General features: G+C 39.9%; 1 protein-coding gene and 1 long non-coding RNA gene across 9 annotated transcripts in view; one reads left to right on the top strand and one right to left on the bottom strand.

The window, feature by feature from the left end:
* The window catches only part of Drep2 (DNA fragmentation factor-related protein 2), a 438,119-nt gene that overhangs the window by 203,303 nt on the left and 214,322 nt on the right, over positions 1-20,494 (top strand). The gene's annotated exons all lie outside the window — the stretch shown is intronic.
* Positions 8,844-11,146, bottom strand: LOC122415134 (uncharacterized). The gene is made up of 4 exons (XR_006261868.1): positions 10,873-11,146; positions 10,617-10,791; positions 10,020-10,502; positions 8,844-9,845 (listed from the first exon to the last, which is right to left on the bottom strand). It is a non-coding gene; the product is annotated as an uncharacterized lncRNA (long non-coding RNA).

Here is a 20,494-nt window from a genome sequence, read left to right on the forward strand (position 1 = left end):
CGCCGCGATGCGGCAGTATGAAGCACGGTTTCGTTGGTTTAACATCAGAAACCGGAGTCATATGATGAAGAGCTTCGTATTCTTGAAGAAAATCCGTGTACATTTGGCTGAGGTGCTCGTTTTCTGCCAACCGAGACCGAAGTCGCTGTAGGGATCTTGAAGCGGCCGAGTAAGAATCTTCTAGAGCCGTCGAAGGTAACTTGAAGGGGAGCCGAACGGTGTACCGACCAGAAGCGTCGCGTGTATGCGTTTCCCTGAAGTGTTGCTCACAGAAGTTTGCGTCCTCATCTGCAGAGGGAGCAGCGTCGGACGGGAGTTCTTCCAATTCCCAAAATTTGCGAAGTTGAAGGGACACGTCATCCTCGACGGAAGTGTGATGCAGGGGCGCCGGAGTGGCGCAAGTTTCCGAAATTGGCCCAAGTAATATCCAGCCGAACAACGTTCGTTGGGCGATTGGTTCATTAGGCAGGCCTTTGATTACTTCCGATTCGATGAGTTTGCCGTAGAAATCGGCACCAATGATGAGATCGATCGGCCGAGGCTGAAGAAAATCCGGATCGGCTAGTTGTAAGCCGTTGAGGTGATGCCCGGGTTTCACTCTCGATGAGGTGAAAGAAGGAAGAGGCGTAGTTAACACCCTGAGAATGAACGCAGTGACCGAGAAGGAAGCCGATGAATCGTAAATAGATGACAGGTGAGCGATAATCACTCCCCGCGTGCGTCCAGTTCGTTGGTTGCCGAGACTCAATACATTTAGAGAAGCCGCTTGACGCTTTAAATGCAAAGATTGCACTACGCGCTCTGAAATGAATGATAACTCCGAACCGGGGTCGATGAGGATCCGTACGTTAGATGTGAAGCCGGCTGATGAAGAAATGATTGCTAGGCAAGTTGCTAGAAGCACTGATGGCCGAGTGTATGAGGCAACGGTGGCGTTGGCTAACAATATGTTTGAAGAGTCCGGTGGAAGGCAGGAAGAAATAGAAGTGCCCGCTGAAAATGAACCGTTTAAGTGCGAAGTGTCCGTGATTACAGCTCCGTGTGAAGTATCCGACTGGTGACTCTGGCGGAGTCAAGCCTGAGGCTCAGTCGGCGATGAAGATGCCGACGGTTTCGGATGAGGAGCTCCGGAAGGTGGTGAAGGGGTAGCCGATATTGATCCGGTGTGAATCAGTGTGTGATGTTTGCCGCTGCATTCGGCGCATCGTCCGGTAACTTTGCAGTTGACTGCAGAATGGGGGCCGAGGCAGTTGAAACATAGCCGTCGCTGTTCGGCTATCGTCCGACGCTCTTGAGGAGTCCGTTGCTTGAAATTAGGGCACCTTGCAACGAAGTGCTGCCCTAAACAATAATGACAACATTGAGTTGCCGATCCACCCGGATTCAGAGGCTTCGTAGACGCCATGGCGGCTTTATGATCCACGGTTGTAGGGATGAGACCCTTTGAAGGGACTTGCGCTGTATATGTCTTGACGGCGCCCGATGATGAAGACATCCGTGAAGTGGCCGGTTTCGGTGGAGGCGTTGCAGTTGAAGGCTGCCGAGAAGAGTACTGAGGCACACGAATCTCGATGCTCTCCAGAGCGCGAGCCCGAGTGTTGAGAAAATCTCGAAGTTGTTGAAGAGTTGCCGGTTCTTTTGCAGCGCCGAGCTTGACCTCCCACTGCTCACGAAGGTGTTGGTCCAATTTGGACGCAACGATGTGCACCAAGATGCAGTCCCACGATTGAATGGGGACCTCCAGCGCTTGTAAGGCGTGGAGGACCTCAGACAATGTGTTGAGAAGGTTGTTGAGGGCCTTACCGGACCGAGTAGTAATATTCGGGATGCCAAGCAAGCAGTCGAGTTGAGCCGTAATGAGGAGACGCTTATTTTCATAGCGCTCGACGAGAATATCCCAAGCTGCAGCGAAGGAAGAGGACGAGATTGGAAGATTGGACACAAGTTGTGCTGCTTCTCCCTTCAGCGAAGTTCGAAGATAATGCATCTTCTCCACGGAGGTGATATACGTGTTCTCACCGACCATGGAAACGAACATGTCATGAAATTCCCGCCACTTAGAAAATTCTCCGGAGAAGGTTTTTAATTTGATTTCCGGAAGAGACCGACGAAGAGCAGCTTGACATTCGACGGCTGAAACATCAGCCAGAATTGCGCCGGTAGGCTCGGTGCGGTCGTAATGTTCCTTTATTGTAAGATAGGCTACTTTAGCCGTTTCGTATGCTTGAAGACATTGAGCCTCGACGGACTCCCTGAAGTACGCCTGCTCCTGAAGATTTTCGCAATTCATGTCGAGGAGGAGAGCATGTTCCGACTTGAAGCGCGTCCATTCGGCTTCTAAAAGCTCTAGGCGGGTTATTGCGAGAACTCGCGAAGTGTTACTGGTGGATGCCTCTTGGGCATTCTCAGCAAGACCGATTATGCACTGGAATGTGCTGTAGAGACCGGCGATACGGCGATCAACTTTGGCTTGAACCGTCGTCATGGCGAAAGAGTCGAGAAAATGTTCGAAGAAATGCCGAGACGGATTTTGAGAATCGCTGCGGAATCACTCGCAACAGCGTCCAAACTAGCGCGGCGAAATCGCTCGCAAAGCGTCCAAAAGCGCGGCGAAATCACTCGCGAAGCGTCCAAAAAAGCGCGGCGAAATCACTCGCGAAGCGTCCAAAAAAGCGCGGCGAAATCACTCGCGAAGCGTCCAAAAAAGCGCGGCGAAATCACTCGCGAAGCGTCCAAAAAAGCGCGGCGAAATCACTCGCGAAGCGTCCAAAAAAGCGCGGCGAAATCAATCGCGAAGCGTCCAAAAAGCGCGGCGAAATCACTCGTAAAGCGTCCAAAAAAGCGCGGCGAAATCACTCGCAAAGCGTCCAAACAAGCGCGGCGAAATCACTCGCAAAGCGTCCAAAAAAGCGCGGCGAAATCACTCGCGAAGCGTCCAAAAAAGCGCGGCGAAATCACTCGCGAAGCGTCCAAAAAAGCGCGGCGAAATCAATCGCAAAGCGTCCGAAAAAGCACGGCGAAATCACTCGCAAAGCGTCCAAAAAAGCGCGGCGAAATCACTCGCGAAGCATCCAAAAAAGCGCGGCGAAATCACTCGCGAAGCGTCCAAATATCGCGGTGAAATCACTTGCGAAAATGTTTGAAAACTCGAGGGAAAATTCGAAATCGTACCGAGAAAAATTTGAGAAATCGATGCGAAATCACTCGCGAAAGCGTCTGAAAATATCGCGGCGAAATCGCTTGAGGGCGTCCGAAAATATCGCGGCGAAAGCACTCGCGAAAAGAGTTCGAAAAATAGCGAGGCGAAACAATCGCGAAAACAAAAGTCTGAAAATTGAACCGAGACAATTTTTTGAAAATCGCGCGGAATCACTCGCGGAAGTGTCCGAAATGCCGCGGCGAAACACTCGCGCAAAATTTCCAAAAATGTTCAACAAAAGTCTTTAGAGAGAGTCAATCATTGATCGCTCCGGTGAATCAGTGGGCTCGATCGAAAAGAATCGATAGATGAAGCACTGAAATTGTGCGAGAGTGGTCAGTACTTACTACTTGATGCTCTCTCGCGAAGTGAGAAACCAGAGTGGTGACGTCACGGAGCTCCGATGCCTTACCCGGTGAAGGATTGAAGTGTTCCGGCGAGAGACTTGTTGCCAAGTGACAGAAGAGAGCGAAGCACGTTCTGGAGGCTTTGTATGAAAGACGGAGACAGCGCTACGAAGATCCGCACAAAGCGAAGGTCGATACCGAGCTCGCGCGCGCGCGACTACGTGTCCTGCAGCCACGAGAATTTTCACTGCACTGAATCCCTTGAAGGCACCGAATTTTTTATGCACTGAAGTCCGACTCACCGTGAAAATTATGCCGGAAAAAATACAAAACCTCCACGAAATCCAACTCACGATCCGGCTCGAAGGACCATGTAATTTTTTGAAGGAATATCTCCTGGTGTGTGAGTTGGGATCGTGGATGGAAGTGTATTGCCGGGTGAAGAAAAATAAAGAACTTGAAAGCGAAGGAATTTCGTGTAAAAAAGTTAACAAAAATATCACAGATTTTATTCCTTGAAGAGTTCACAATGTTTTCTCGAAGATTCCGCAGGTGGCCAAGATGGCGGCGAAGCGTTCGAAGAAAGCCGGTTGGCGAAAGAATTCCGAAGTTAGAACCAAAGAAAACCACTAAGAAACAACCGAAAATAACTTGAAGGGAACGTTTCAACAACGCGGGCGTAAATCGCGAAATTAAGCCGGACACTTCAAGAAATTTTGATGACCAGAAAACCACGAAGAGAATTTAGAATTTAGGAAAATATACCGAAGCACGTGGCGTCTTGCGCAACGTCCCGAGTAGAAGAGAGAGAAGAAGGCGCCGGCAACTACCGGCACGCGAAGCACGAGGGAGGGGAGCGCGCGCAGAGGTGCACAGCACCGCCGAGCTCAAGCGAGAGACCGACCGTCGACTGAGGGCCTCCCACGAGAGAACGGCGAACTATGCCCTTTTCTGAACACTTATCATCTCAACAACCTATCCTAAACACAAAAACAATCCCCTTCCATAACTCTCATAAGGAAAATCCCGAAGTTATAAAATGACCTTTTTTACAACGCAACAGGCAGTTAACACCAGCTACTCAAAAAGTTACAATCGAATATCAAACGCAATAACTTTTCTTCAATCAAGTAAAATTGTTAAACTCAGCGAAACTCAAACTGAACTCTATCTCATCTTGTAATAAAAAGTGTAACTCCGCATTAATAAACAAAGTCATATTTTGTAGTAACAAAATATCTCCGAACACTTTTTTTATTCAATGACCTTCAACATCGACTCCGTGGTTGGAAGATCTCTCCCCAATCTACGGGTATTGAAACCTCGAACTCAAGGTCACGTTTACCTACAATATAACGTATGTACTCGAGAACCGTCCAAAACCTCAAAGAAGACTCACCAACGGTGATCGACCAATCGATACATCGTTCTCTACATCGAGAATTGAACGATCTCATCTAAATCTCCCTCTCGGGACGTAACAATGTTACAAAAACAGGACTAAACTGCTTCATGTCCAGATGAAATCGATGCGACGACAAAAAATAATGTAATCGAGTTGATGAAATATCCGAAACAATGGTCCATTTTCAGGTGCATAGGAAGCAAATATTCATATAAAATATCAAGTATAGTAGCGGGAAATATTCATAGAGAAATTGTTAACTGCATGTAGCGGAAAATGAAAATGCGTGAAATAAATTTAACAAAAGCGGTGATAAATTACGAAAGTACACACTTTTCTTTAACCGCATTGTCTGATCGTCCGGTTTCCGTATATTTAGCATTAGCCTATTCGTCCGGATTATATATTACTGTTCAGAACTTTTGTCGTGTGTACTTTCGTAATCCGTAGTCCGGATCATCCGGACTTGTAGCAGTTTAGCGCTGTTTTGATAACATAACCTTATTCATACGGTTTCCAGACGACTAGACATAGCCTTCTTTAAACTATAATAATTGTATCGTTCGATTATTTATACTTGTTCCGTTATTTTGTGACGTTGTGGCAGAGCCGCAACGCCCCGCATCGTGGTGGAATCCACCACACCGCTCACTCACTTTTGAAGCGTCAAAAATCGCTATATTTTTCTGGCATTTTCAACTAATTGCGCATCACACCATATTCTTATGTTATTTTAATCAGTCATTTTTCTGTATCGCCATTATTATTAGCCATAAGTTCTTCGGCCGTCTTGGCACTCGCTCGCAATTGTCTACTCGTGAAATTCACCGACTACGATCCCCCTTTCCCCCTGAACGAGAGTCCCCGTCAAACCCTGCCCCGAGCAATTCCCTCCCACTTGTAAAAAAGCCTTCCCCGAATCCCGAGAGGCTGAAACATCGGATAAAGGCTAGTAGAACCGAGTCATGGGACCGATCAATATCATCGAACGTCATCTCGAGAAGGAATTGTCTCCAACTTGAGAAAATCATCGTACGAGTTCCCTGGCGTCGAGGTTCCGAGCAAGAGCCGAGTTAACTCCGGCCGGTACGCAGCAGCCCCGCTGTTATCACGAATTAGTGAACCGAAAATTCGCGCCCAAGGCCGAGCTTCGTCCAGGCGGCGCTATCGATCGAGCCGGCTGATAACAGCGCCGCGCCGTCAAGCAATCAATCGCCAATCGATAGCCCTCGTCGTTAGCCCTTTTCCTTCCTCACCCCCCCTCGTCCCCGAGTCGCTACTCCTGCGCGAGATAGAAAAGTCCGATTGGACAATCATCGGCGCGCGCAAGGATCCATAATCGATAATGTATGCGCAATGAGGAAGGACGATGAGCGAGCACGGAGATGAATCACTTCCATCACGACTCCGGCGTGCGTACCACGGCCCAGTTCCCAGTACTTGCAATCTGACTTGTAGTTTTGTTTCGTTCGACCCCAGTTATTTTGTCCCAACGACCACCGGCTTGATCCTTGGAGACCATAGCGGCAATCTTGAGCCCGAAAAACCGTACGACGCATAATCTCAGCGCCAAGTAAGTCGTTTTCACTCTCTTGACTCTGCGACGAAGACACGTGGTTGTCTCGCCATCTTCGTCGTAGATCGCGTCTCGATTTCGCCGGTCACGTTTCATGGTCGAATTTTCCCCGAGCCCTTCTGGCTCGTGATCGATTCTCCCTTGGTTGTGATTTATCTTGGAGATTATTCTTTTTGCGTTAAATGCGAGTGAGTGCTGTGGTGCTAGTATTAAGCCCCTTTTTAGCGTGATCTACCCCCCCCCCCCACTCCTAGCCCACCGGCTTTGTCGTCGAGTCGCGCATCGTATTTCGCCGAACCATTATTGTAATTGTTTCTTTTTATCGTTTGCAACCTCACGGGTATATGTAAGACGCCTGAGCGACAGGTACCCATCGACCCGAAGATATTGAGTCTCAAAAGCATTGAGCCATTTTCCACCGTTTTCTTTTTCTTTCTCCGAGCTAGCCCCGTTCTGTACATTTCCCCCCGCATTAGCCGTAGTAGTTGAGTCCTCTGTGGTTAACATTCGAGATCCGAAGAGATCGACCTGATTTATTTTTGTTACTTTTTTGTAAAAACTAACTGGCGCCCAAATTGGTGAAATAAAGCCTATTTTTTGTTATCATTTTTTTCTACTAAATACTGATTCCTTATTTATTTCATTTTTATTCCCCTTTTATTTTTAACCATTTCAGCCAGCAGTGACGAAAAACCCCGTCACAATTTATATACCAAAAAGTGAAACCATAGGAAAAAAAAGGTTGGGACAAGTACATTGAAGGTCCCTCGTTTGCTGATAATTCCATTCATAAAAAAAACTTAAAAAAATTTTTTTTTTTTAATTGTAAAAAAAATTATTTTATAAAAAAATACAGAACAATTCGAAAAAAATTTCTCAAATCTTGAAAAAACATTATCTTAAAAAAACTAATCTGTATCTATTTTTTAAAGTGTCAAAAGAATCAAATAATAAGTAAAAAATAAAAAACCGAAAAACCGTGCTTGAAATCATTTTGGAAACCGATGCCTCATTCTTCTTATTTGATTCGAATAGCTAAATCAATTGAAAAAAATTCCATCTAATTTACGTGCAGCATTAAAATTTATTATATCAATTAGAGGCCAACTATTTTCTAATGAATTGAAAAAAGTTACCATTTGAATTACGTGCAGCACTAAAATTTATGATATCAATCGGTGGACAAGTATTTTAACTCTAAATTTTGACATTATTAAATTGTTCTAAGATGCTTTTAAATCCAAAAAAATCACATGAAAGCTAGTTATTTGTTACTCTATGGTGGCAGAGACTTATAAGAAAATCGATTCTTCTCAGACTTTTAGGATCCTCAGGTATTATTCACAAAACTCGACGTCGATTGGATCGATACAAATTATGTTTAAATATGTGTTAAAAGTACTTGTCCGGCCCATCACTTTCAATTTAAATTGTTTATCCAAATAACAATCAGGGCTTGTCTAGAACTGATGGATCACAAGTATTCATGCAGAGGGATTTGAGAGAATTATCTTCAAGAAATTTTTACTCAATTGCACTAATTTAATAAAAAACATTAACAAATTGTTCCGCAATATACAAGGGATATTGTTGTGCATCGATAAATGAAAAAAATTGTACATAATATATGGGTCATTCCATCAAATATTAACTAAAGTTATGCTGGGGGGTCTGAACTTTGTATAACAAAATTTTTTATTGAAAAGTACATAACAAAGAGAGCTTTCATAATTTTTTTCAAATTTTTTCGTCGAACCCTTCCGAAGATACAGTAGATCGAAAATTGCAAGATTTACAATTATTGACTTTGAATAGTGAAAATATCAATCCTGTGTAAAATTTCTAAAAATATATTAAATATTGGTTTTTGTGTCAAAAAATCTCAGCTTTCCGAAAAAAATATTTTTAATTTCCTCAAGTTTCGGGAAAACCCCGAAAAATGAGGTCAAAACGTAAAATACGCTTTTTCTACCAATGTATCATTTTTGATATTTTTTAAAATATTTTTTACGAAAAGTTCAGATTTTTTTACACGGGAAATGTAATTTTTGATTTTGGGAATATTTGAAAATAAACCATAGCAGAAGAAAGTTGAAAATTTCGTGATGAATTACCGATCTCTATTGTTTAAAAATGTCTGTACAAAGCATTATATCGAGCGATGATGTAATAAATATATGACTTCGAAGTGTAAAGTGGGTAAGGAATAAAATACCAAAGAGTTATGACGAGGATCGAATTTTTATTATTTGAACTTTTCTTGTCTCTGTTGACTGAGAAACATTTCTTACAGTAGCAAACCCATGATTCTCGGCATCAGGGATAATACAATGCATAGATTGCGTCTTTTTTATAGCCACAGCATTAGCAAATCTTGACTTTAGCTGTACTGCGTCTGATTCGTATTTCTCATTCGAAATAAAAGTAAAATCGATGTTTTTAAATGACCGACGTGCCCAGTCATACAATGCCAAGGGTGTTAAAATTTCGTTTCTCGTGCCCATTTGAAGAGATGCCCTCGCAGCGTGACGTTTGATCGTGCCTGCTAACCCATCACATGGTCCCTTCCCATGGGCTGTAGCAAAAAAATGCCATTCAGCCTTTAGCCCAAAGTCATTTGTGTGGTAGCACAAATTGATGAAAGCCGATTTGTTCTTAAACTGTTGTGGTGCTCCATCCGAAAAATAATATATTTTTGAAACATTCTGGAATTTTTGTTTCAAATATTTTATCAATTCTTCTTGGAACAAATGAACAGCCACTGTATCATGATGTCTACAATCAGAGATGCCAACGAAGCTGCAATGTTTAGACTCATCATTCTCCATGTAATACACAACCATTGGGAAAAGAGTTGCTTGGTCATTATTCCAATGGAAGGCTTGCGCTGCTTCTTGTACTATAAAGGCATAGTTTTCTGCAAAATCTAACGTCACTAGAAATTCGCCTGATTTCAGTTGGGTCTTCAAATTTGAGTAGTATCTACTTTGTGACTTTGCGTCAAAGTCATGCTTCATATTTTCCCAATCTGTTCCGAGAGTGACTGCAAGAAAATTTCTGTGGAACATATCACCTCAACCAAGGTGCAGTGATTCGTTGACGTCCACTTCTTGTAACGAATTTTGTCCTTTTCATTATTCTCAAACAGTCCATTCATTTCATCAATTACGGTGGAGATTTTCGGACAATTTTTGCACAACCGATAGTAACATGACTCTGTTGGCTCTGGACAAAGAAATTTAGCCAGGAGACTCTTATAAACTGGCTGAGAGTTATCGAACCAATCAGAGTCCTTTGCTAACGTCGATAGTTTACAGCCTGAAAAAAATTAGCCTTGAAAAAACTCAAGTAATACAAATAAAATCTCAAAGAAGAAAAGAAGTATTTTCTAGCATAAAATGCTAGCATATAAGACTCATCCCGCATACATGAAAATTTATGCAGAAAACAAACTCGCTGAATAAAAAACAAAACCTAAAAAATAAAGCTCACCTTCCAACATAAGCTTCAAGTTTTGGTGTATAGTACACACACATACTGTATGGGTGCCCGCCGCTCCAGCCAAAACACAATGCTGAGGTCTTAACTCGGCGAATTTGGCAAATCCAATACGAAGATCTGGATTATTATTGATGAAATTGGAGTACAATTCACGGAGGTTAAAGATCAATTGTTTTTTTTTGTCTCTGAGTGCGTGAACCATCGGGATTCTTCACTGATTTAACGTCCTTCTTCCCTGGCATCTCTTTCACATTCTCTTGATCTTCGTAATATTCTATGACACGTTGGCGAACGTTTGAGTCAATAGATCTATTTCCAGGACGTGTAGATTCAGACACTTCAGTCCCGAGTTCAGTTCCTGCAGAAAGTTTTTTCGCAGCCAGAGCATACCAGTACGAGCAATTAAGCTCCTCTTCGATCGCACAAATGCTCCACGTATCTGGCAATACCGAGAGGTACTCAATTTTACGTGACCTAAAGATACAGACAATACCTCAATATGAAGTATAACAAGCATATAGACTATGCAAAGCACATCAAAAAATTAAAGATGTATCAATCGTACGAAAAATCGTACGAAAAGCTTACTTATTAGTTTCAGAATGGTAACGGGTTTTCAGATTCGCCAACATTGACGCAAAATACTTTTGCACTTTTTCTGCTGTTGTTTCGATTTCACTTCCGTATTCTAGCTTGATTTTTTTTTGATACTGCTTCATGAATCTCATCGCATTTCTTCGTCACGTATTGTTCCCTGTGTAGACTGTAATTTGAAATACATCACTTGACGTCAATGCCCAATAAAATATTAGAAATTATCTATTTATTGAAATATTCTACTAACTTTTTTCGTTGAATTGGACTGAGTTTCAAAAAATTTTCAATAGAATGATCTTCAGTCCAATCACTTGACGATGTTTGTTGCAATGAACTTGTCGATGGATATGAGAGTACGGCAGCAAGTTCCTGGGACAAACTCTGCATATCGAGGGTATTTGCTTCCGATGGTGGTTTATATTTTGCAACACCGTTTCTACGTGCCGAGCAAAGATACTTATTACTATCAGCGGTCTTAAATTTCCACAGATGCGCTTCCGGAAATCTACGTAAATCTCGATTTTTTTTGTTGTCTGCAGTGAAAAAGATGAACATTATGCATATTTATGAATTTTTATATTTATGAATATTTGTGAATATTTATATATTGAAGAAATTCATATTTATAGTCGTAAAAAAGCAAGAACTTACGAGATGGTGGTTTGTTGAATGGATTAAAACACTTTTTAAGAGGTATTTTGCGAATTGTCGCCATAACGCGTTAATTTATCTTTGATAAGTCCAAATTAGTGCTAATGTGGAACAAGGTTGGTCACTTCTCTGAGATCTGCAAGCTTCATTCGATAGTTTGTGTGACGACCATGACGGCAGCACAACACAGATCGGCAATTAATCACGAAACTTTCTACTTTATTCTGCTATGGTTTATTCTCCAATATTCCCAAAATCAAAAATTACATTTCCCATGTAAAAAAATCTGTACTTTTCGAAAAAAATATTTTAAAAAATATAAAAAATGATACATTTGTAGAAAAAGCGTATTTTACTTTTTGACCTTATCTTTCGGGGTTTTCCCGAAACTTGAGGGAATTGGAAATATTTTTTCGGAAAGCTGAGATTTTTTGACACAAAAACCAATATTTAATATATTTTTAGAAATTTTACACGGGATTGATATTTTCACTATTCAAAGTCAATAATTGTAAATCTTGCAATTTTCGATCTACCGTATCTTCGGAAGGGTTCGACGAAAAAATTTGAAAAAAATCATGAAAGCTCTCTTTGTTATGTACTTTTCAATAAAAAATTTTGTTATACAGAGTTCAGACCCGCCGGCACAACTTTAGTTAATATTTGGTGGAACGACCCATATATGTTCAAGCTTCCAAAATAACTCTCCAGTTTGTATTGAATGACGGCAATTTTTACTTCCCACTTATTCTTCCAGCGAACGAATTCCATTCGGAATAAGTTCTAACCTATACTATTATTAAGAACATTAAACTAATAATGAATCGCATGTCAATAAATTTTTAACCTGATTCTACCGTACAATTTCGTTTTTTTATGATTGATTTTTTATTGAATGAATAGTGATGGGCCGGACAAGTACTTTTAACACATATTTAAACATAATTTGTACCGATCTAAAATCTACGTCGAATTTTGTGAATAATACCAGAAGATCCTGAAAGTCTGAGAAGAATCGATTTTCTTATAAGTCTTTGCCACCATACAGTAACAAATGACTAGCTTTCATGCGATTTTTTGGTTTTAAATGCTTCTTAGAACAATTTAATAATTTCAAAATTTGGAGTTACTAATAAAATATTTGTCCACCGATTGATAAAATAAATTTTAATGCTGCACGTAAATTAGATGGAATTTTTTAAATTGATTTAGCTGTTCGAATAAAATAAGAAGAATGAGGCATCGGTTTCCAAAATGATTTCAAGCGCGATTTTTCGGTTTTTTATGTTTTACTTGTTATTTGATGCTTTTGACACTTTAAAAAATAGATACAGATTAGTTTTTTTTTAAATGTAATGGGTTTTCAAGATTTGTGAAATTTGTTTCGAATTGTTCTGTATTTTTTGTTATAAAATAATTTGTTTTACAATGTAAAAAAAAAATTTTTTTCATATTATTTTTTTGTGGATGGAATTATCAGCAAACAAGGGACCATCAATGTACTTGTCCCAACTTTTTTTCCCTAGAGGAATTTTGGAGTTTTTATATCACGTCTTTTTTCTCAATAGATCTGCAATCTTGTTTTGCGAATCAAATTAAGCCAAACTAACCACAATCACGCTAAGTTAAAAAATAAAAATAAGAACTATATATCCTGCGATCAGAAATTTGAAAATTCGATTAAAGCTATCTCTTAAAAAATATTCGCATACGAGACAAAAGTGCTCATCACATCTATATATTCCTTGCCTCCTTGCTCATTTGTTTTGCAAAATCAACAAAATTAATTTTCTATTGGTAGACAAGAATTTCAATATTTTCAGTATAGTCATTATAGTCAAAAAATTTCTTTTAAATCTCATCTAACTTGCAATTAATGAGCTCAAGAACAAAAATCAATAGAGTGTGGAATGCGAAATTGAAACATTGGTTGATCTATCGAGGAATACTCTGCCATGTATGCTGAAATAAATAAAATTTTCGTAAATAATGTTTTTCTCATTTTTTTAATCCAATAAATCCGAACGCCGTGTAACCACAAATAATTATAGTCAACAATTCAAACCATGGACGTTTGTTTTATGTGTCCAATGTTCGAAATTCGATTCAAAACACTCATTAACATTGATAATACCGCATAATCGGTATATTAGTGGATAATATTATTCACTAATATTGTAGGATTGTAGTGGATTCGAATATTTTTTTACGGTTTGAAATCATTTTCATTGTGAGGTTTGAGAATTTTTGTTTACATTTTTTGTGGTATAATGCGAAATCGGGCGATCATCGATGTACTAGTCCAAATTATTTTCCCCAAGAGAGAATTTTTTCGGTTTTATATAAAATCGTTTTTCTGTGAAAGTTCTAAACGATATAAAAAATTTTCGATAAGGTGTTTTAAAGTTTTTAAATGTTTTTATTGTGGTGTTTAAAATTAATTTCTCCAATGATTTTAGTCAAGTTCTTTCCATTTCATAATAATTTTTATATTATTTAAATGTTCGTAGTGATCTCCGTAATTTTTCCACGATTTTGAATGTTTCCACCATTTTGTGAGATTTAAATCATTTTTCGTAAAGTTTACGAACTTTTTCCATCTTCGTGAAGTTCTTTCGCCTTATTTATAAATATTACTTTCAATTTTTTGATGAAATCATTTTGAATAAAAAAGATATGAAGTATTTTTAATGAAACAAATGTATTCGTTGATTTTCCCCAAAATTTGCCGGAAAGAGAGAGAGAAAATAAATAACAGCCCACCAAGTCCACCAGAATTGGCTAATTTAAGAAAAATATATTGCATTCCGAAGCTATAAATTTTTATTTCATTAAAAAATGTACTTTCAATAACTTTTCGAAGAATTCTTTTCTATTCACATTACCATACCCAAAGATAGAAAGTCTTCTGCTAGACAGAAACCAGGGAAGTGTGTCTCCATGCGGTGGCATAGAGTTTCCCCCGGGTTTTCCGTGAAATTACCATCTGGTTTAGTGAGGCAGCCCAGTTGTGGTTTATTATCTTGACTAAGGATTCTGCTAAGTCTGGATGCCTCGGGGGCGCTCTCGACTTTATTGCAGAACTCGTACCAGCTTTTTCGTTTGGCGGCTACAATATTTTTGCTGTAGCTCCTCTGCAGCTCTCGGTAGGCTGCCCAGTGTTATGGCCTGCAGGTTCTTTTAGCCTTGTTCCAGGCTGTTCTTACCCTGCGCCTGGCCTCCTCAAGCCCTTCGCTCCACCAGTGCACTCTTGACTGATTGTTCACGAGGGTTTGCGGGCAGTTGGCTTCGTAGGCATCAACCACCGCGTTACGCAGTGAGGTTGCTGCCTGTTCCAGCCCACTTCTGTTCCTAAAGGTTGTGGGTGCATTGATTACTAGGTGCTTTAAGGCAGCCCGATAACCTTCCCAGTCCGTTCTTCTGCAGGGTTTCTTGCCCTGGTGCTCTTGGGATAGGTTTGGGGTGTCGTGCTCGGGTCTGGGGCATTTAACCGTCCCGACTCTTGCTTTTCCCCCAGGTGCCCCTTCTCTCGTCCCTTCCGGGGCGTCTTTGCCGGGCGGGGGGTGTATGTAGATGCCCCTTCCTTTTCCGCCTGGCGTTGCTTATTATAGCGTCGTCTCGCCGCTCCGCTATATTTGACGTGGGGTTCTGCCTTGATGGGCCCCTCCCCCGTCGTGGTTATTGTCTCCTCCGGTTGTTCGCTACAAAGAGCCCCTGTCCCCTGGAGGAGTTGTTCGAGCTCCGATTCGATGTCCGTGGTTGTTTGCTTGTTCGTCTGTTCATTTGTTTCAGTGTTTGGTTGTGTATTTTCTAGTTTGTCGTTGTTGTTGTTGTTGTTGGTTTGTTTGTTGTTTTGGTTTTGTTTTGTCTTGTTCATCTCTAATCTCACGAGTACCACGGTGATGCGATATCACCCGGTCAGAGCCGTGATTGACCAGGGCTTGGCTAGATACTCTCGGAGGTCGCCCGGTATCCGAAAGGCACCGTTTGTGACGCAACTCCCTTGCGCCATGCAGCCCTCGGCACGGTTGCTGACACACCTTGGCTTAGGAGGGGTTCTTCTCTTAGTTCGGCCGCTCCCCGCCACGCCCCGGTTGCAAACCCCATGGAGCGGCGTTTGCATCCGGGGCGCCGCCGGGAGCCGCCTTAAGCCCCGCCACCGCCACAACAAGGTGGACCCGTCAAGGTGGAACCCCATTCGGCGGGGTACTATAGGGAAAAACATTTCAGAATTTCCTGAGCCACATTTTTGAAAGTTATTATTACACATTTAAGAAAAAAAAGTGAAAGACATGGTGCATATTGAAACAGTAAGCAAAATATGGAGTAATTTTGAAGGTCTCCATGAATATACGCAGATAAAATATTTGATCACATCCAAAAATGATCAAGTGTAGACTTGCGAACATGAATTTTTCAACCCATAATGCCAATCGCAAACGTGGTGTGGAAATACTTAATATAGTAGCTTCATCATGTTGTTAAACTTGAGGTGCCCATTGCCAACGAATTCAGACGTACATAGAAGTCCAGTTCTTACGGACGGCTTGAAGACAAACTTTCTGCCACCCAATCCGTCGCTTGGCGGCGTGACGTTCGCACTGTGACGTCACCGGTCATTGCGGTGTTTCCGCTCGAGTCATATGGGATCGGGTCGTCGAGCGAGAGTTCGAGCCCTCACTGTTTTCATGTTTTTTTTTATCCGATCAAGCCAAAAATGTTTGACATAATACTTTGAAGCCTAAAAGAGACTTCAATATGTACGTATTAATTCTATTCAGATTATTTCAATTTAAACAGTAAGCGTTGATTCACAATTTAAATGTAGATTTTGTGGTTAAAAGTTTACAGTTTAATGGTAGTATCGTGGTTATGATCAGTGCACTGTAGCTAGAAACCTCGGGTTCGATTCTTGCACTGAGCAAGTTTTTTTTTCTTTGTTTACAGCTTATATTTATTTCGAATTGAAAGAATTTAAAAAACATAAATTATTTCCTAAGATGAAAAAGATTTATCTTAAAAAATGTGAGAAGCAAGAAAAATCGCCCTCAGTGCAGAAAGCTATAAGAGCGAAAAGGATGCCATGATGTCCCCTGCATATAAGCCTACGGGAAGAAGTGAGAGCGAGAGTGAAACGCGCCACTAGCGCCGGCGCATTTCAGAACTAACGCTGGGGACATGTCCCCACTAAGTCGGCACATAAGATTCTTATGGACTACTCTTCTATGTATGTCTGAATTCGTTGCCATTGCATTTCCAAGATACAAATTTTGATATCATGAGGAACAAAGCACCCAATGGCTTATTGAAATAAACTTCAAAATTCATCATGTAACTGAAGGGAATATCTATGCATTTACTCGGCCCAAATATGTTTTTGAAACTCGGGTTTATAAACTAGACTCTTCGTTATAGTTTTTTCATATTATGCTGTTGCAATTATTAGGAGGAAACAGAAATAGACACAACACACATATTGTCTAGAGAATGAATAGAAATTGGTAGGAATATTCTGTAAGCTAAGGAGGTAGAAAAAAGGGACTGGAGAGCACAGCCAAACTCAATAAAATATGAGAATACATTGGATTAGACACTTTTATTTAATCAAGACTTTTTTTAATTTATATGAATTCATTTATATAGAACCAATTTCGCGTGTTTTTCTTTAATATAATTGCACGACATACAATTTAGGAAGACACACAGTTTGGAAATAACGTTTAAGATTATAATGAACGAACGTGTTAGAATTCCGGGAGGTGAGGTAGAATGAGAGAGAGAGAAGTCGACATGAAAAGCAAAGAAAATGTTTTAATTTTATTCGTATCTTCGTATAGACGTATTACTGTTCAAATTCACATGAACTTTCGAATATAAATATTTCTATCATCGCGGATCGGTTTAAACTACACGAGACAAACAGATTTATTACGCGACTATCATGCTTCGTAATTCTTCAGAATACTTTTACAACATTCGTTTTACAAAACCCGCGGATTTACCCACCGCCCTTCCTCTTATCAATCCCGCGCGCGCCATCTGCGCCTTTCTTGGATCTACACGCGCGACTTTCAAAACAAAATATTTCTTTCTAACAAACGTTTTTTTTCTCGCAACTCCTGTTGAAAATTAAAAAAAAAAATTTAAATAAACGTAAAAGTCAAAGTGTTTATACTAGGAGACATTTCCCAACATTAATATTTTTTATAGCACTGCATGACATAAAATAGTATACGATACTCGTGAATTAAGCTGCTCTATTATAGCAGGGCGTTTAGCACCCTCGCTGTACACGTATCGTAATGTACTAATATATTAACAAACAGTCGCGAATAGATTGCCACGAGATTAAACTAATTCGCACTATTTTCAAGAAACTCGCATAACACATTTTACAGTTATAAAAGAACTGTAAATAGAATTTACACATATTGCACTATTTTTTCAAAATTTTATTATTTGGATAGACGATGAACGAATTTACACAGACGGAGAACGAAAGAAATTATTCTGACAATCGATATAAACGATGTGACACGACGATCGAGTATCGTAAACAAACATGGGAACGATGTGACAAGAAGACTGATGGTGTGAAGACAGACGACATGACCAATCTGAAGTTTTCTCATCGGCGATTAATTGAAGTCAGTTTTTTCTCAGCGGGGATTGGCTATGAAGGGCATCAAAAGGCCCTTGTATGTAGCGGTCGGTACGCGTATATATAGAAATCGTACAAAGGACGTAAGTCCAAACGTGAACATGCTTAACTTACGCCCGTCTGTCTCTAAGAATTTAAAGTTCCCGAAATGATGGATTTTAAATCACTAACGTTACATATCTCAGGATCGACTGGACGGATTTACTTGCAACAAAGACCAATGGAAAGGGAAATTCGAAAAAAATCATCACCAATTTTCAGGTTCTTTCATAAAATGGTTTGTTTATGAGAGCCGTTTGAAAATTCTGTGACGTCATAAAACCGGCATATTCGCGTATATAAGAGTAGCGGCAGGGCTCGCGCTGGCTTTTCTTTTGCACTGCAGTTTTTCCTTTTAATACGTGGCGTTGAGCCGCTACCGCGTCTCTTGATACGTCAAGTCCGTGAATGTGTCAGTAACTTTTGCATAATGCATAATGCCTGTGCAAAGTTTTTTCTCAGCAATTACCCTACTGATCGTGTTGGTTTCGGGCTCATTGAAAAGGGATGATTTTGAAAATTAGTCTCCAAACCAATTTTTGCTTTACAAAACATCTCCTGAGCTCCGCAATTCTAGAAAATGACATGCCAGTTTTAACCCCACCACCGCGAATCGTTTTATTCACAGAAAAGATAGTCTCGGCGAGAGCCTCAGGCCAGCAGACGACAAGGCTGTCAATATACTTGTCCCGAGACTCTACCGAGTCTCTTGATTTAGCAACTCTCTCAGCTATATTCTTCTTGACAACTAACAACTAATTCGATCTGATAAGACAGCCAGAATTTGATTGTAACCCTCAACAGGTCTCAGAATAAGCTTTATTTCCATATGCACTCGCGTGTTAAAATATTATAGTGATAATGCGGGCTGTGACGATATTCTTCTTCAGTTGAAATGAAAAGTCAAGGAACAAACAACTTTTAATGAAATTCAAAATAAATTAAAAAATGGGGCAAAGTGACACAAAAAACTGCTCCACTGACGATTTTAACTAATTTTCTTAAATGTACGGTGAAATTGAATAAAATCTGAATTTCATGAAAAAAATTGAGCACAGTGAACACAAAATTATTTTTTTCAAAAAGTTCACTTTGCCCTATTTCTTTTTTTTTTAATTCAAATTTAATTCAATTTCACCGCACATTCGAGACATCTAGTCAAAATCGTTCGTAGAGCATTTTTTTCGAGAGTTTAATTATGAATTTAATTTTGGAGGGTAAAATTATGCGGAAGTCCCCTTTGCTCCATAATTTTTTTTAACAGGGTATGACAAATTACTGTGAACAATCAATTTTTGAACACAGCAGTAGTTGACAGCACGTATATGTAAACCGACACATCTAGCTTAATTGCTCATGGTATCCACATTGACCTACGTTCCTCTATACCTGGGATTACTACCATAGACAGTAGTGGAAATTAAAAATAAAACAAGATGTTTTGAAAAAAATATATTTTTCGTTCATTTTCGGACAAATATAAAATTGAGAAAAAAGAGTTATAAAAATTTCCCGAATTTTTCGGGTATCCCGTTTTGTCCCGTTCTCTCCTATATACATGTCAGTAAAGCATGTGTGAGCTCTGAGTTCAGTAGCGTTACACGAACGATATGAAAACCAAGCACAAAACAATAAAAAAAAATGATTTTCTAAAAATTTTAAAATTACAATAATTGTAGCACTTTTTTAATAGAGGAAGTAATCCTCTACGAAAAATTACAAAGAAGTTTGTTCGCGAAACGGAAAATTTGATTTTTACAATTTATGAAAAATTTTTTTTTATCAATTCAACTTCAAACGGTGATAGCACCAAAACGGTTACTCCGAGCTGATTGTTCATACAGACTTTTTTTGTAGCGAATCGATTTGTAGGAATCGATTTTCTATAAAAACATATTCTTGTGGTTTTTTTTCTTGAGAGTTTTGATAAGATGATCAGAGGTCTCAATAGTTTCCTGGGTTATTCTTATGGAAAATTTTTAAACACCATGCGCCGTTCGAAATAAATTTTTGGTGAACTCTGCTTTTGGGGATCTTTTTTTCAGCTTAATTCGATTTTTTCAGCTGGAAGCACAGTAAAAAAAATATTGATTTTTTTCTGCACACCCTACTATGTATAAACGCACGCCCCTCCACAAGTGACAAGTTAAAGAAAAAGGGGTTGCCGTTTCAATATTGTAGGGATTAAAAATTGAATATGTAAAATAACAATTGTTTATCATTTTGAATAATTGTGATGCCCACGTTATCGCGAAATGGCCGTTATTTTTTTTTCCATCATCATTTCTTGTTTGTTAATTAACTGTCGTCACGGAAACACGTATTCAAGTACAAGCGTTCACATATCATGTGAGACGAATGGGACTATCTATATAGCGCTACTTTCATTGATTATACTTCGTTTTTATGCAATATTCTAAACAGAAACTAAACTATTAATGTGCTATGGGTTCGTTTTTATGCAGTATTTTAAACAGAAACTAATGTTCTATGGGTTCATAATATTCACATATAGATG

This window comes from Venturia canescens, chromosome 8 (assembly GCF_019457755.1).
Source record: "Venturia canescens isolate UGA chromosome 8, ASM1945775v1, whole genome shotgun sequence".
Taxonomy (NCBI): Eukaryota; Metazoa; Arthropoda; class Insecta; order Hymenoptera; family Ichneumonidae; genus Venturia; species Venturia canescens.